Genomic DNA, 14930 nt, shown 5'->3' with positions numbered 1-14930 from the left:
TTTTAAAAGGTCAAAAACACATAAGGAGAAGCGTTGGGATAATACAACATCAGCAATCACAGACATTCGCTTTCTGATAAGATTCGATTTCTCAAAGGACCGTTAAGTTTGCCGAAAAAAAGTAGGTAATGTGTACGGAGGTTGTGTGATAAAAACACCTCGTTGGCAGATTCGGACGGGATTCAAATCTGTGAAACACGAATTTCTCTAACGACCCCCTGGAAACTAGTCCCATCCAAACAGGAATGATGAAGTATTATGGAAAGCTGGCTACCAAATCTGCAAGAACATCGCAACTTGCAAAATCAAAAAGCTGGGCATTTCAAGATCACACAATAGTAGATAATGTCGATCTATGAAATGATTCTCCTGAAAACGCAGCACAGTCCAAAGCGTTTCTTTCTGATAATATGATTTGTTCCGCAATGTGAGGTAAATAATTAATACAGAGGCTCAGTCATCCAGTAAACAGGATCTTCATGTCCATGTCTAATGTGAGGTAAATGTTTTCCTCCCCTTGAGACATGCTGTAAAGTGGAAGGGAAATGCGATCGTGTTCAGCCAGCTGTGCAGGAGATCGATCATATACATTCAACACAGTTTCTAAGCATTGACAAGCAGAGAGAAAGAGAAGGACCAGAAGAGTGATGTTCCCTATCAATCAGTCACTACAACGTAGGTCAAGACTGACTGACCAATAGGAATCTCACTAGAGAGGCCAATCTACTTCGAGTGAAACTAATGCTGTGATCCAGGCAGGTTTTTGAGCACGTAAATCACGACTGTAGGCCTGAGACGAGAGTTCAAGAGATTTTGCATGCGTCGTGGAAATCTCTTGATCTCTCGCACAAAAAGAAGAAAAGGAATAGTCGAATAAAGTCGTTATTTTTGTGTTTTTTCACACAAAATTGAATTCTCGTCACTTGAAACTTATACTTGAGCCACTGTAGTCACATTTTCTTCAATGACTTTCTGGGCCATCAAGTTTCGATCCCTTAACCTGATCGTGTTCCGACGTCCCGTATACGACCCACAGGGTGGTTTATAGGTTTAACTTTGTGAAAGACAAAGCTCCACAAACGCAAAAGTAAACACAATACATATCTTTGGAAAGCTGAGAAACTCGTGATTCGAACGACGTAAACTATTTTAAGATACAATCAACACAGCGGGCACAATCTGTCTCTTTGTCAGACCACCAACAGCCAAAACAAACCAACACAAACTGGAAGAAACTCACCAAGTAGTCCACTGATCCCTTACATTCCAACAAAAATGGTTTGGTTTCACTGAAAAGCGTCCATACAATCCAATTTGAAGAAGTTTTTAGTCCAAAACAATTGTATATATGAATAAACATCCATGGAATGTAAATAGTAGCATTTCGCGTTAGCCGACAGCGCTATCACAACTTCGACGCACTAGCACTATTCATCTGTCTAACTTCAGTTGAAACGTAAACATTGGAGAAAAAATAATGTCAAAATGGCCGCTGACCCCTGAACTATTGATTGACAGGTCATTTTAGCCAATCGGCGAGTGTTAGGGGTGTCTTCTGAGTTCCAACAACCAACGAGCGCGCCTGGTGAAATTCCGTACCTACCTCTCTTTGAGTGACAGTTTATCTATCCAGTTGCAATAGAGAATGAAATGACGCTATTTTCTGATAGCCAATGAATTTCTGAAAAGACTGAAATGCAGCTTTAGTGGATGGAATCATCCGATCACGTTAGAATTCCTGCGTAAAGCGAAAGTTATCCTCTGCGCACTTGTGCGTAAACACAACATTGAACGCGTTGTTGAGTGAAAGGAGGTAACAGATGTGAAATGACAAAGATAATTAGAAAGACACACTTATTACTCGAAGAAGTGATTGAACAGTGTATTCTCCGTGATCGTGGTGAGTGGGAGGACATTTGTGAGCAAGAGAGCAATCGATGTTTCATCCATTGTGTGGTTAGCACTAGCAGAAGACACTTTTGGATGGAGACGGCACTCACGTCACGAAAAGTAAGTTTTATTATATTACCCAACATATTTGACTGTATATACTGAGACATGTGTTTGTTTTAGGTGTACTAAAACAAACACATGCCTCAGTTGAGGTGTCGGCTTTTGCCGTGTGTATGTGTTTGTGTTTTGGGTGTAGCCTGACCTGCTAATCTAGCCATGCTACCTGCTACGTGCGCTCGTAACGTTATGTTTATGTGGCCTTTTTGTGAGTTGAGATAGCTAAACACACAAAACATACATGTCTTGTGTGTGTGTTTACATGTAACGTTATCTGCTAATTTATGTTGTGTGCGCTCGTGTTTATGTTATTGCTCATGATGTGCGTGTGCGCTCATGAACTGCATAATCCTGGTTCTTTGTGTGCATGTGTTTCTGTGTATTTTCACACGCATATAATGTAAATGTTTTGTAAATTAACTTATTCCCCTTTTTTATATATCACAGACCATCATCTGAAAATTAGTGAGTGAATTCTGGGAGCCAGTCAGAAAAAAACAACATACTGGAACAGAATGACAGCACCTTATCAGGAGAGGAGCCCCATCATTTATCTTTCCAGAGAGGTTCTGCCAGCTAAACAACAAGTGGACGGGGAGGGTGAGATGCAGAGGAGAACTGGCTTCTTTTTTTTTTTCCAAGCCTGTGCATATCACTGGACACAGCACTGCAGGTCGTCACATTTTTTTGTGTGTGTGTATATATATGTGTGTGTATGTGTATATATATATATATATATATATATATATATGTGTGTATATATGTGTGTGTGTGTGTGTGTGTGTGTGTGTGTAGTTTGAATTCTAATATTAAAGTGTTTTAGTACCATAGCACTTGTTTTGTCTCTTTATTTGTAGAAAGTTTGGTTTCAAGAATTGAAAAAAAACACTATAATGTGTTTATGCTTCAGTTACTATGTGTCATCAATATTTACAGTGAATCTGGCAAAGGAATATGATAGCCCTAAGTGTAACCTTTCATTAGAGCCCAAAATTATGACTGTAGAGTAAAGCATTCAAGAATAGCAGCATTTTATGTGTCTATGTTCACAAAGGGTCATTTGGAGTCTCCAAGTGGCTTTTTTTGGGAAGCGCCTAGATATACACTTGGATAAACATGTGTAAAACACTCATTTTCTTAGATATTATCATCAAATTTTAAACTCTGTTTGGTAAGGCTTCATGCTGTGATCCAGTTGTGTTTTCCAGCTAATAGCTCCCAGCTGTAGTTATCTGCAGGCATCTGTTTACACAAAAAAAATGTAGGCGGAATTTTTTTGTCATTTTTCATTGTGTTCAAAGTTATATTACTCAAGACCAGTAGGACTTACAGTGATTTTGACTGTTTAGGAACAAACCTCTGAGTGTCACCTTTCAAAAGAGAGCAAAAGCATGCATATACTCCAAATGGTTCAAGAACAGCATGCAATTTAATTTGGATAGGTCTTTTTTAGGCGTTTCGGGCAAATTTTGCAGGATTTTGCAGGCCTTCTAAAGGGCCAATGTAGCAGTGATCCACCTCTCAAATTTACAGTTTTTCTCAGTCGCTTTGGTGCATTTCTCACATCACTATTTACATTTGCACAACAGTTAGTTCAACCTCCACAACATTTAATCATTTGTGCACATCATAGTAGCAGTTTCTCATTCCTTCCAACAAATTACAAATGCTTTTGGACATGCATCAATTGCTTTCATACAACTCTCTGCTGTTTTATAGCATTATCATTTGCTTATGTCATATCAGTCCAAATTAACTATACTTGTGAATAGGGTTGGGTATCGAGAATCGAGTATCGATTGGAATCGGGACTAACTTTTCGTTTTTCCCGGAATCGTTCAAAAGTTCGAATTTCGATTCCTAGTTTTGATATTCACAGTCCGCCGAGCTGAAGAAGAAACCGCTGAACAACACCAACGAAGAAGCGTCTACCGGAAATGTTGGTATAACCGCGCGAGTCGAACGTGAGTAGCTTACGTCGGCGATCCAAAGTGTGGCTTCACTTTTCTAAAAATAACGAAATCTCGGTTAGCATGGTTAGCTAAACTTTTTTGACCCTGCCTCTTAAAAAGAATCGGAATCGAGAATCGTTAGGAACCGGAATCGAAACAAGGAATCGGAATCGGAATCAGAATCGTTCAAATTCAAACGATACCCAACCCTACTTGTGAATGCTGAATAGTCATTCCGTATAAAACTAATAGTCCTCATTTCATTGCTTGAGTCATCACATACAAAAATGTTGAACTAGTTGTCAAAATCCGTCAAGCAAATTAAAAAAAAAAATTCTATCTTTTAAAAAAAAAAAATATATCCTAAATTGAACAATTTCTCGCTGGTAAACCTCAGCTTTCACTGATGAGAAGAGATGTGCATGAATGATTTACAGTGTATGTATGTTGTATGTTCAGTTCCAATATGTACTGTGATATTGTTTAGATTTGTGCACCGATCTATCCAAAGGGAGTTTATGTTTGTTGTAAATAAGAGTGTAAAAAGACCATGCAGTAAAAATGTGAAACATACATATTCAGTGTCTTGTACTCAATTACAGTACCTCACTACTGTAAATACAGTAATGTGAAACTTTACTGTAGTTTTCAAATGGCCGTGCAAATAGTTTATAGGACTGTCTTGAGCATTTTCAGGTAGTGTCACCAAGATCTGACATTTTTTGCATTGTCAAACACTTACAGAGTAAACTGTCATAATGAAAACATGACAAAGCCATTTGACTATCTTGTTCATAAACACTGGTGTTAGGACTTTTCATCTTGACGACACTGACACTTTCAATGACATGAATACTTGCTTTTGAGGAATGAGTTATCCATTTTAAGCAAGTGACACACTTTTGCATGTTATCAACTGCAGTTTGTACTAATTGTTTTGAGAACTGCATTAACTGTTTTGCAAATGTAAATAGTGATGTGAGAAATGCACCAAAGCGACGGAGAAAAACTGTAATCAAAAATATCTTCATTTGTGTTCCGAAGATGAACAAAGTTCTTACGGGGTTGGTTCAGCATGGGGGTGAGTAATTAATGACTTAATTTTCCTTTTTGGGTGAACTAACCCTTTAAGTTTTCTAATGTTTGGATAACGTTGCATTAGAGATTTTAAAGATAACGTTCAAATCCGTTGTTGACTTAACTAAGAACACAAGTAGACATCCTTGTTTAAGGATGTGATGGATGATGGAACCGGTGTTGTGGTTGAACACCGCTAACACACGCAACACCGACTATCGCAGCAAGCCTAATATACACTAGAGTCAGCATATCACCGTCTTTATACTGTTTCACATGTTCATGTTGAGAAAAACAATAATATCCACTTGCTCGGTAAGAAAACACGCTGCGCTGACAGGCGTTGCAGAGACAAAAAATGAATGGTGTGCAATGCAAAGTTTCTAACAGCACTTTGTGTTTTCTGTTCCCTTGACGAAACTTAAAGAAAGCACAGGTCTTCATCTTCTGCTATCTGAAAAGGTATCATCTCGGCTCACTCTGGGTAAAGCTGCGCTTTGTTGTGAATAAAGCTGTCTTTCCTCATTCGACTGGTGTTTGGATTTCAAGCGATTTCTTATTATGGTGGTGTTTCAATAATTAATTTGATCAAAATTAATTACATTTAGCAAGATATTTTTCATCTGTAATTCCAAACTTCGTGAGGCAGACGACGGCATTATGTGATCAAACGCTCAAGTTTTTAATTGTAACTGCGAGTTTTAGTGCATTTATCCAGGCTGTAAATGGATTCATTGCATTAACTGCTAGCAACGCAATGCAGTAAAATTCTAATTTTACTGTAGTATTTTTATTTTTCGAATAATAATAACAGATCAAGTATTCAACTATTCCTGAACACCCCTAGTTAATTGATCTTCACGGTGCATATGTTCCAAAAACCACTAAACGGCATCAAAACAGCAGGTGCATGCAATTTATTTTCAACTTTTATGGTTTTCTCTTTTGAGAAGTTCTGAATTTCTCCTAAACTTTGAGAATTTTAACTCCATCCCATGTCATTTTTAAGGTCTAGCAAATGGTCTTGTTTACCTGCACCAAGGAAAACATCTTTAACAAAGCTCTTGACAAAATGCAAGGTAAAAGAACAAAACAGTCGTTCATCCTTGTCCTTGGTTTGTTAAAGCAACGCTTCCTGCTGACCGCTTGCAAACAATATCTCTCTTGTCATAAATTTACCGAGGCTTTTTTCCTTCCCACGTCTCCCAGAATTTATATCTGAAATAAACTTGAACTGTGGCCATGAAAATGCTTATATCCCTCTGGTAACACGACTAACTATTTGCAGCATCATGGCCAATAAATCAGGCGCCGCACGGCCTGTCTTGGCCGAAGCCTTTTCAGACCCATTTACTCCTGATAATGCCTGCAGTTGGCCGAGTCTCGGAGGGGGAGGCAGGCAGGTGAGCTCATGAATCATTCGCTTCTTTCATCAATGCTCACCTGCGGATCAGGTTTAGGGTTCTGCAGAACATGAGGGGATAAAGGGGTTGAGGAGGGGGGCGACCTCATTTCTCGGTGCCGACAAACTCACATTAATTAAAACATAACCAGACTAAATGCATGGTGGGATTTGCTCACTAAATAGCACAAATGGTTCATGAACACACCCTGCTTCAGAGCGTGAGATAACTACATCAGATCATTCAAGTGTTTGCATGAGGCTGGAAATTATCAATTGGATTCTGATATCAAAACATAAACAGACATGAACACAATGCATGCATTCATCATCATTTTGACATGAGAAAATGTCTTTGACAGTTCAATGCTTCTTTATCCTGAAAAATAAATGTCATATGAACTGACTTCAAAGCAGAAATGACACAATTAAATATTTTTTTAAGCTTTCAGGAAGTCTGAAATTGTTACAGTCCACATATTTATTGGAAAGGATTAAATTGATGATTGAAGATGATCGCAATGACTTTATCAGTTCATGGGCTTCACAGATAGCCTTAGGCACTTCAGATTTGAGCACAAAAAGCATTCCTGCTGACAGATATGATGGAATATTTTATTAACCAGCGGTGGCTTGATATATATACACTCTTGAGTTTCAATCCCCAGAGCGTGTCAAGGCCAGAGATGGACCACTTTGTCCTGTGGCCTATTATAGCAGTCACAATCTAACACCTATCTATCCACCATCTGGAAGAGGCTCCATAAAACTCCCATAAAAAAACGGAGTGGCTGGTCACTTGCAGATCGCCTCCGAAGGACACGTCTCATAAAACACACACACTCATATTCCCGAATCGGTACCTACAAATATGAACAGTCAGAACATCAAAGCGGAGTTGTGCTCCACTCCATCCTAATTTGAGACATGTCAGAGCCTCTTTGAAACTCAACTGATGGATTAATGACTTTAATGAAAGTCATCCGACACTCATTTGGCCTCAGACAATCTAATCAACAGCCCTGGGATTCAGGATTAAAAGATAATCCGTCTCAGAATCGCTCTCTTAAAGAAAACACATTTAGGGAACTGTCAACACAGATACATGACATTGCTGTATCCGATTGGCCTAAAGATATTCGGTTGCTTGTGACACAGATGTGCGTCTTAACACATACTACAGAGGAGGCGACATCTGTACTGTTATGTGAAATCTATATGTTCACACATTTAGGATCCCTCCAATGCATTAGTTTGATATATGAGGTGATATACTGTACACACACACAATACAATACAGTGCAATACAGTTTGGTTGGTCACAGCCTTTCGCATCGACAAAAAGTTAATGAGTATGCATGATTATATGTTTAGTTACATTTTATTACATGCTTTTAGAGCTGTTTTTTTTTTTTTTTCTTGTTTCTAGGGCTGGGTATTTTTCACAAATTTTCAATATCGATATCTTGTCTTCAATACCGGTTCCTGAACAAATACTTTTTTCAATACCAATTTTATGAAATCCGTTTTAACAAGATTACCACCATACCACCGCACCCTATACACAGATTAGCCAACGAGAGATCACAAAAGTAAAAAGCAAGTGCACAGTCAAAAGCGATTCAAATAAGTAAAGTTTTGTCTTTTCATCACTGAGGTAGAACAAAAAGACACCTGCACTATTGTGCCAACAGTCTTTTTATCCTTTAGTCTAAAACCGAATTTTTTACCAGATTCTCTCTACCGCACAAGTTGGGAAAAAGTGAGGGAAAGTGTTATTCATTAAAGGAAACAGCAGAGAGGATATATGTCTGCATTGAGGCATTGTGGGAGATGTTCAGTAGGGCCTGACAGAAGAGAGTTTTTCACCAGTCAGTCTTTCTCATGACAACAAATGATATGCAGAGCGCAAGCAGCTCTCACAGTGCAGACAGAAAAGACATGTTGCTCTGCCTATACCGTTTCTACAAAGTATTACACAAGGCTACAGACAGTAGATAGATAGATAGACAGACAGACAGACAGACAGACAGATAGATAGATAGATAGATAGATAGATAGATAGATAGATAGATAGATAGATAGATAGATAGATAGATAGATAGATAGATAGATAGATAGATAGATAGATAGATAGATAGATAGATAGATAGATAGAACAAAATTATACATGCAATATTTTTGTTTTTGACAAGCATTTTTCACGAACTGAACTCAAAGATCTAAGACTTGTTCTATGTACACAAGACCTATTTCTCTCAAATATTGTAAAGATGCACCGATTGATCAGCTGGTGACCGGAACCGGACGATTTTCACGTGATCGGCCATGACCGTCAGTCTGACATACAGTTTGCTGATTTTGTTCACGCAATATCAGTATCACACATGCACACGAAATGCACATGTGGGAAACCTTGTGAATTACGGCCGCTTCACACCTTATTTACACCGCAAGTGTGAGCGGCGCATATTTTTTCCGACAGTTTGCATGTTAATCAATGAGTGCATTCAGCGAGCGTCGAGCAGGAACGTCGCGTGAGCAGCTGTGAAGCGGTTTCTGTGCCGTGTCTATTTTTGCTGCGCTGCTCACGCTCAATTAAAGTGAAAGCACACTTTTGATCAAAAAAAAAATAATAGATTTAAAAGTGCCCAAAATGCACAGAATTTGCATGTTGTGTGTTTTAACAAGAACTGGAGTAGCAAAATAAAATCAGAATCAGCTAAAATCGGTCAAAAGCAATGACAATTGGAATTGGCCTAGAAAATTGTAATCGGTGCACCTCTAAAATATTGTTCACAAATCTGTCTAAATCTGTGTTAGTGAGCGCTTCTCCTTTCCCGAGGTAATCCATCCATCTAACAGGAGTGGCATATCAAGATGCTGATTAGACAGCATGGTTATTGCACAGGTTTGCCTTGGGCTGGCCATTTTAAAAGGCGACTCTAAAATGTGCAGATTTATCACACAGCACAATGCCACAGATGTTGCAAGTTTTGTGTACATAAAGTTGTTAGATTTTGTTCTTTAGTCAGAGTTAGACTTTGATTTCAGCTCATGAACAAAAGTGGGCAAAAACAAAAGTGTGTTTATAATTTTGTTCAGTATGTATGTATGTATGTATGGATGGATGGATAGAACTTTACATCTTCACATGACAACATATTTTCCTGTTATTTATGCTTGCTGACAGTAAAATACTACTATTTCAGTTCTATTATTTCGGTTCTACTATTAGTTCTACTATTTCGGTTCTATTCAATATGATTAGAAGTTAATATTCATGTAACTGCAAACATCTCAGTATAGTTACTCAGCACAATAAATGCTTAACAGCTGTTTTTCTTCAAACGGACTTCTTAATGCTAGTCGTATTGATGCATGTCTTCACAATCTTTAATAGATGCACAGAAAAGGGTGAGAAACAGACAACTTTATCACAGGCCGCCCTAATAGCTCATAAATAAGTCTGGTCTGAAAGTGATAAATGCAAAAGGTGTTTGTGTTGTTTGGCTCATTGCTTTCCTGTCTGTTAGTTCTGATTTCTCATTTACCCTTTTCTCAAGTAATTTTTTTACCTGCCTGTTTTGAAAAATAGCTGAATATGAAGCCATTTCAAACAAAGACATTATGATCGTGAAAATTAGATACTGAACAAAAGTAGTGGAAAAAATATTTCTATCCAACCGTATATTAAATGTATGGAACGATATACACATAGGCAGATCAAATGTTTTCTTGCAAATAATATACTTGGAATCTGCTAATAGTAGCAAATGTTTCAAAACAATAGTATGTAAGCTAACAAATGCCAACTTGGTACACAATACATGCTTTACTTTTGAAAACCAATGAAAAATGATTCTGTAGTAAACCTGTAAACCTTAAATATATTGTGTGCTATCTTGGGCAGAGTTTGCTGACTAATTACAGAGCTTTAATGAAACGCTTAAATTCAACTAAACAGGTCCATTTGTCCACATGGACTAACTAAAGTCCCGTTTACAACCACTTCAGGCACAAGGATTAATGCATAGCACACTTCAAGTCTTGTTAAATGTTTTCCAGTAAAAAAATAATAACAAAACTGATAATCGAGGGAATGCGTGTGACGTCACCGTCGGCCTGCAGTTCCTCACAGTGAGTGCAAAAAGACTTAGCGGCTGTATTTGTTATCATCGTGAATGCTGTGAAAAACAAACACAACACATATAAAGTGAGAAAGAGCTTTGAGATTGACTGTACAACTAGATTTGACTTGAAAAATCAGAGGTATACTTTTACAGACTGCGATAGAAAGAGGAGCAAATGGATCGCTGCAATTCACAGAAACAACTGGACTCTTTGCAGTAATCATTTTGTGTCATTTAGACATAGAGAAAAAAGTATCAAACGTATCTTGTGCAGAAAAGTTAGCTTTTCTTTTACACATGTGTGAAATCCAACAATATTTAATAATAATAAAAAATATCGGCCGATATATCGGAATATCGAATTTTAAAACCCCAAAATATTTGTATCGGTATCGGCCTTCAAAATCCTTTATCAGTCGGGCTCTAATAAGTACAATTAAATGGAAGCTCAATCAAGTAACTTTCAAGTAAAAATTCTCAAAATCCACATTTATGCACCCAAATTAAAAAAGATTAAGCAATTAATTAAACAAAAAATTAAGCAATTAGAAATTAAAAATACCTTGTGGGATGGTCTGGTACTTTAAGACCCATGTTTAGGGTTTCCCCGAGCGTTGCATTAGTGTGGAGAATGACAGAAAGCGAATACATGCTGTGCTATTCTCTCGTGTCATGCGAATCATTTATAACGCATTATAGGTTACAAAATGTGCAGTGCCTTGGTGCATATGTTTGCATTTGTTTAACTTACTACGAAAGTGCGTATGTCTTATCTTTTACAAACTGGTCTGTGGACTGAATTTTTACAAAATATATGCTAAAACAGCTCTTCTGACATAAATGTCAGCTTTTTTTTAGATATGTCCTCCAGGTAAAAAGCTTCATTATAGCGGTGGAGAACATGGCATTTCTGGAGTTTTACATGTGAACTTTTATGTGAATTGGATTGCAACGTTTAGGGTTCATCATATAGCCTACAAAACAAATCGTTTTGGATTTATTGACCTAATGGCTCAAGCTAATGTTGCTTTACTGCTGCGCGCATTGTGAAACGGGCATAAGATGTGAATGGCCCATACATTACAGATTGATTTACTTGTTACAGATTGCGGCCCTCTGCTTGTTTTGTAGCAGCATGTGACTATTGTGTCTGTCTATAAGTCCGACTGATTGAGTCTGGCCCTTGATCTATGCTGGGATGAAACAAAAGGACTGCCTTCCAGACTCTGGTCGAACAACAAACGAAAGCAATGGTAATTGAAAACCCTAGCCGCTCTGTTATAGTGCACAGGCTGGAATGAATGTGAGCACCACGACTGGTCAATCTACACACTTTACGATGCGCTGAGGGTCTTCTAGTCCTTTCCTCATGAACAGTTATTCCATATGATGGTTAACAAGCTCATGACATGTGCTCAGGAGATACAGAGCGTGAGATGTGTACGCCACCAGCCCTGTCACTCATGTTTTCAATCTGCACGAACACTGACCTCACGATATGTCATCCAAGTCATATCTCATACTAGAGAGATAGATGTTCAGTGCGCAGCTGCACTTGCCAGTATACTGTGAGGGGGTTTACCTGCTGAATCACTGTGTCTTGGTGTGGAGAAACTGCGGTACATCATAAAATAAAGGTGGAGGGGGGAATTACCTCTCTCCACATATGTTTACACTCCCACTCATTACTGAAATTACACATCATTTATCAGCATGGAGAGCCTAAAAGAGCATGGGCAGAGCTGCTAAAAGAGAGAAAGAGCAAGAGAGATGCTGTCTGGATAGCAGCTCCAACATCTAATTAGCTGAATCTGTGTTTTCTCTGCATTTGTACAGAGGGAGGCCTCCACATCTCCACCCAGTGTTGGAAATCATCAACTTAGGCCAGAGGTTCAAAACAGATGTTCAGGCCTGGCGCGCATCAATGATAAACACTAAAAAGGCCTATTTAATTCTAAAATCATAATAATAAAGTAAAGACATCCAATGCTGGATTGTTAGAACAAGTCTACTTTTTGTGAAGTAAACTGTAAAAGATTTTGTAAGGTTAGCTACTAATTTTAACATTTAAATGATCTTTTTTTTTCTTCTCATAAATCAACAAAAGCAGACATTTAGGGGTCAAATCTGGTAGAAATATAGCTTGTAACAACGGGACAGTTTAATCGTTCATAACATACAGTAATCGTAACAATAAAGGCAATTGATTGCGTTTTAAAATGGATATCTGCTTACGATGAGACAACCCCTCCGCATTAGTAGCCTATGTTTATTATGATGTTAGAGCAAAACCACAAACCCACTTCTTATATTAGAAAAAAAAACCTTTAAAAAGGATAATTTCTGCCATTGTCATGAATATACCCCCCCCCCTCCCTCCCTCCCTCTCTCTACAAGAATAAACCTGCATCTTTCTATATTGCTCTTGCTATCTATTATTGGAATACATGATACAGGATATCAAATACAGGATATCAAAAGTGCGTTTTCCAAAAATAAAGATGCACATGTAGGCTTACTGAATCACACTACTAAAATCTCGAAATAAAAGGGAACATTATAAATGTCATCCCTGCAAACATCCCTCTATCCTGATCATTTCTTTTCAGCTACAAGCTTATAACGCATGTAGATGATAATTAGTTATCGTCTATTATTTCTACAGACACGGTTTATAGTAGCCTATCACACAGGAGATTTGGGTTGATCTGCATGCCCCTCCGATTATCAGTCCAGTGAAACTAGTATTAACATAATCATCATACTTCAAAAACTGTCTGTCTCTGACATGAAAATGTTGTCCTTTGCGAGAAGATCATGATTTGAGACGAAGAGATGGACCTGCCCATGACTCAGTGCTGCAGCTCCTCCAGTTTCTCTCATCCAGACTAACGTTACACAAACTGACAGCTCATCACATAACCAACACACCATGGCAACACTTTACATTATGTGGAACACGTTTTACACTTTCATATAATTAACAATAAGAGCAATCCGGATAACAATCAATCAGAAAAATAATCACGCAATCACATGTATAGCCTAGGGTAGTCTACTTCATTTCTATTACGTCCTTAACACGGTATAAGCAGCTTCAAGACACTAAAAAATATGCTGGGTTATTTCAACCCATGTTTAATATGGACAAACCCAACCTTTGGTTTACATTTTATATTACGTAAATGTTTAAACCCAACGCTTGGGTTTGTCCATATCTTTTGTACGCATTATAATATAGCCTAATTCAACGTCTCCGAACTGATTTGGACCTCTTTTTTTTACATAGCCTAATACATAGCCTAAACATCTTAAAGTTAAAGATTTGACATGTGCCACCAAGTGATATCTGATCACGAGACGAGCTTACAAAACCAAACTGACAAGCCATAAGAGTGACTGCAGGTCTCAAACTATAGATATTAATGTATGTTAATCAAATATTAATCGAATGTCATCTCTAAATAAAAAGAGAGAAAGAAAGATTGGCCAAATTAGGTTCCGATGAATGTCACCTGACAACTGACAGGTCGAACAACAACTGCTTCCCAAATCAAAATGAAAAACATTACAACACATTTGAACGGTAACAGAAAAGCTTTTAATAAGCTCAACTTACTCTTCAGTGCCTCATTGGTTAGTGTCGTTTTTGTGTTTTCTCTCGTCGTTGGCATCAGCCGAGACTATTTTCACCTTAGAAGTGAAACAGGATAAAATCCTCCTCAGTTCAGCAGCCCCCGACTCAAATCCCGATTTTTCTTCTTCACAGACACCTTGCGCGTGCACAGAGAAGAAAATTCAAATATAATATATCCTCCAGAAACGTGTTCTGCCTGTAAAAAGGTCCTTTTTCATAGAATAATAGGAGTATTTTCGGGACCGGCTTTCATAGTGGAGCTCTCTTCTCCTCGCGCACTGTGCGGACAGGTTTCGCGCTCCCCTCGCGAGCTCTAGATTTGCGCTCAGTCTGTCGCGCGCTCACACACACACACGCGCGCTTGCGCGCGCACTGATGCTCTTCATTCTCCACACCGGACACCGGAAGCGTCCTGTACAGTATTCGCGTGTGTGGGCGTTTTTCATGTTTTACATCGTTTTCTAGGGCATCCCAAGAAACTGTGTCATCATTTCTACCTGATAAAAAAGAGCGATGTCAAGAGAAACTGCTCGTGCGCTTTGTTTGCTGGCATGTCCTTGTTTTCAGACAAAAATATGGACCCCTCACAAGTTTCTGAGTGTTTGCTAAGGTATTGTTTTTTGGTCTCCTTGCTTTCTGGCATGTAAAGCTTGATGGATGTTGGAACGGTTTTTTATACTGGCGGAGAAGAAAAATATGGAAAATCTATATCGTACGCT

At 38.3% G+C, this 14930-nt stretch overlaps 1 protein-coding gene and 1 long non-coding RNA gene across 12 annotated transcripts in view; one reads left to right on the top strand and one right to left on the bottom strand.

The window, feature by feature from the left end:
• ptprfa (protein tyrosine phosphatase receptor type Fa) overlaps window positions 1-14544 on the bottom strand; it is a 255269-nt gene extending 240725 nt beyond the window's left edge. For 6 of the 11 annotated variants that reach the window (XM_089133721.1, XM_089133725.1, XM_089133722.1 and 3 more), the window contains exon 1: window positions 14194-14544. The gene's annotated coding sequence lies outside the window, so the exon portion shown is untranslated. The remainder of the gene's footprint in view (window positions 1-14193) is intronic. The other 5 variants (XM_089133727.1, XM_089133728.1, XM_089133729.1 and 2 more) reach the window with 3 other exon arrangements.
• Window positions 1002-2840, top strand: LOC148977626 (uncharacterized). Its single transcript, XR_016169425.1, has 2 exons — window positions 1002-2010; window positions 2458-2840. It is a non-coding gene; the product is annotated as an uncharacterized LOC148977626 (long non-coding RNA).
• Window positions 14545-14930: the final 386 nt, after the last annotated feature.

The sequence above is a fragment of the Pimephales promelas genome, chromosome 8, assembly GCF_988280905.1.
Source record: "Pimephales promelas chromosome 8, fPimPro1.hap1.1, whole genome shotgun sequence".
NCBI classification, from domain to species: Eukaryota; Metazoa; Chordata; class Actinopteri; order Cypriniformes; family Leuciscidae; genus Pimephales; species Pimephales promelas.
The sequence above is the reverse complement of the archived record's forward strand: the minus strand, read 5'-3'. Positions and strand labels throughout refer to the sequence as shown.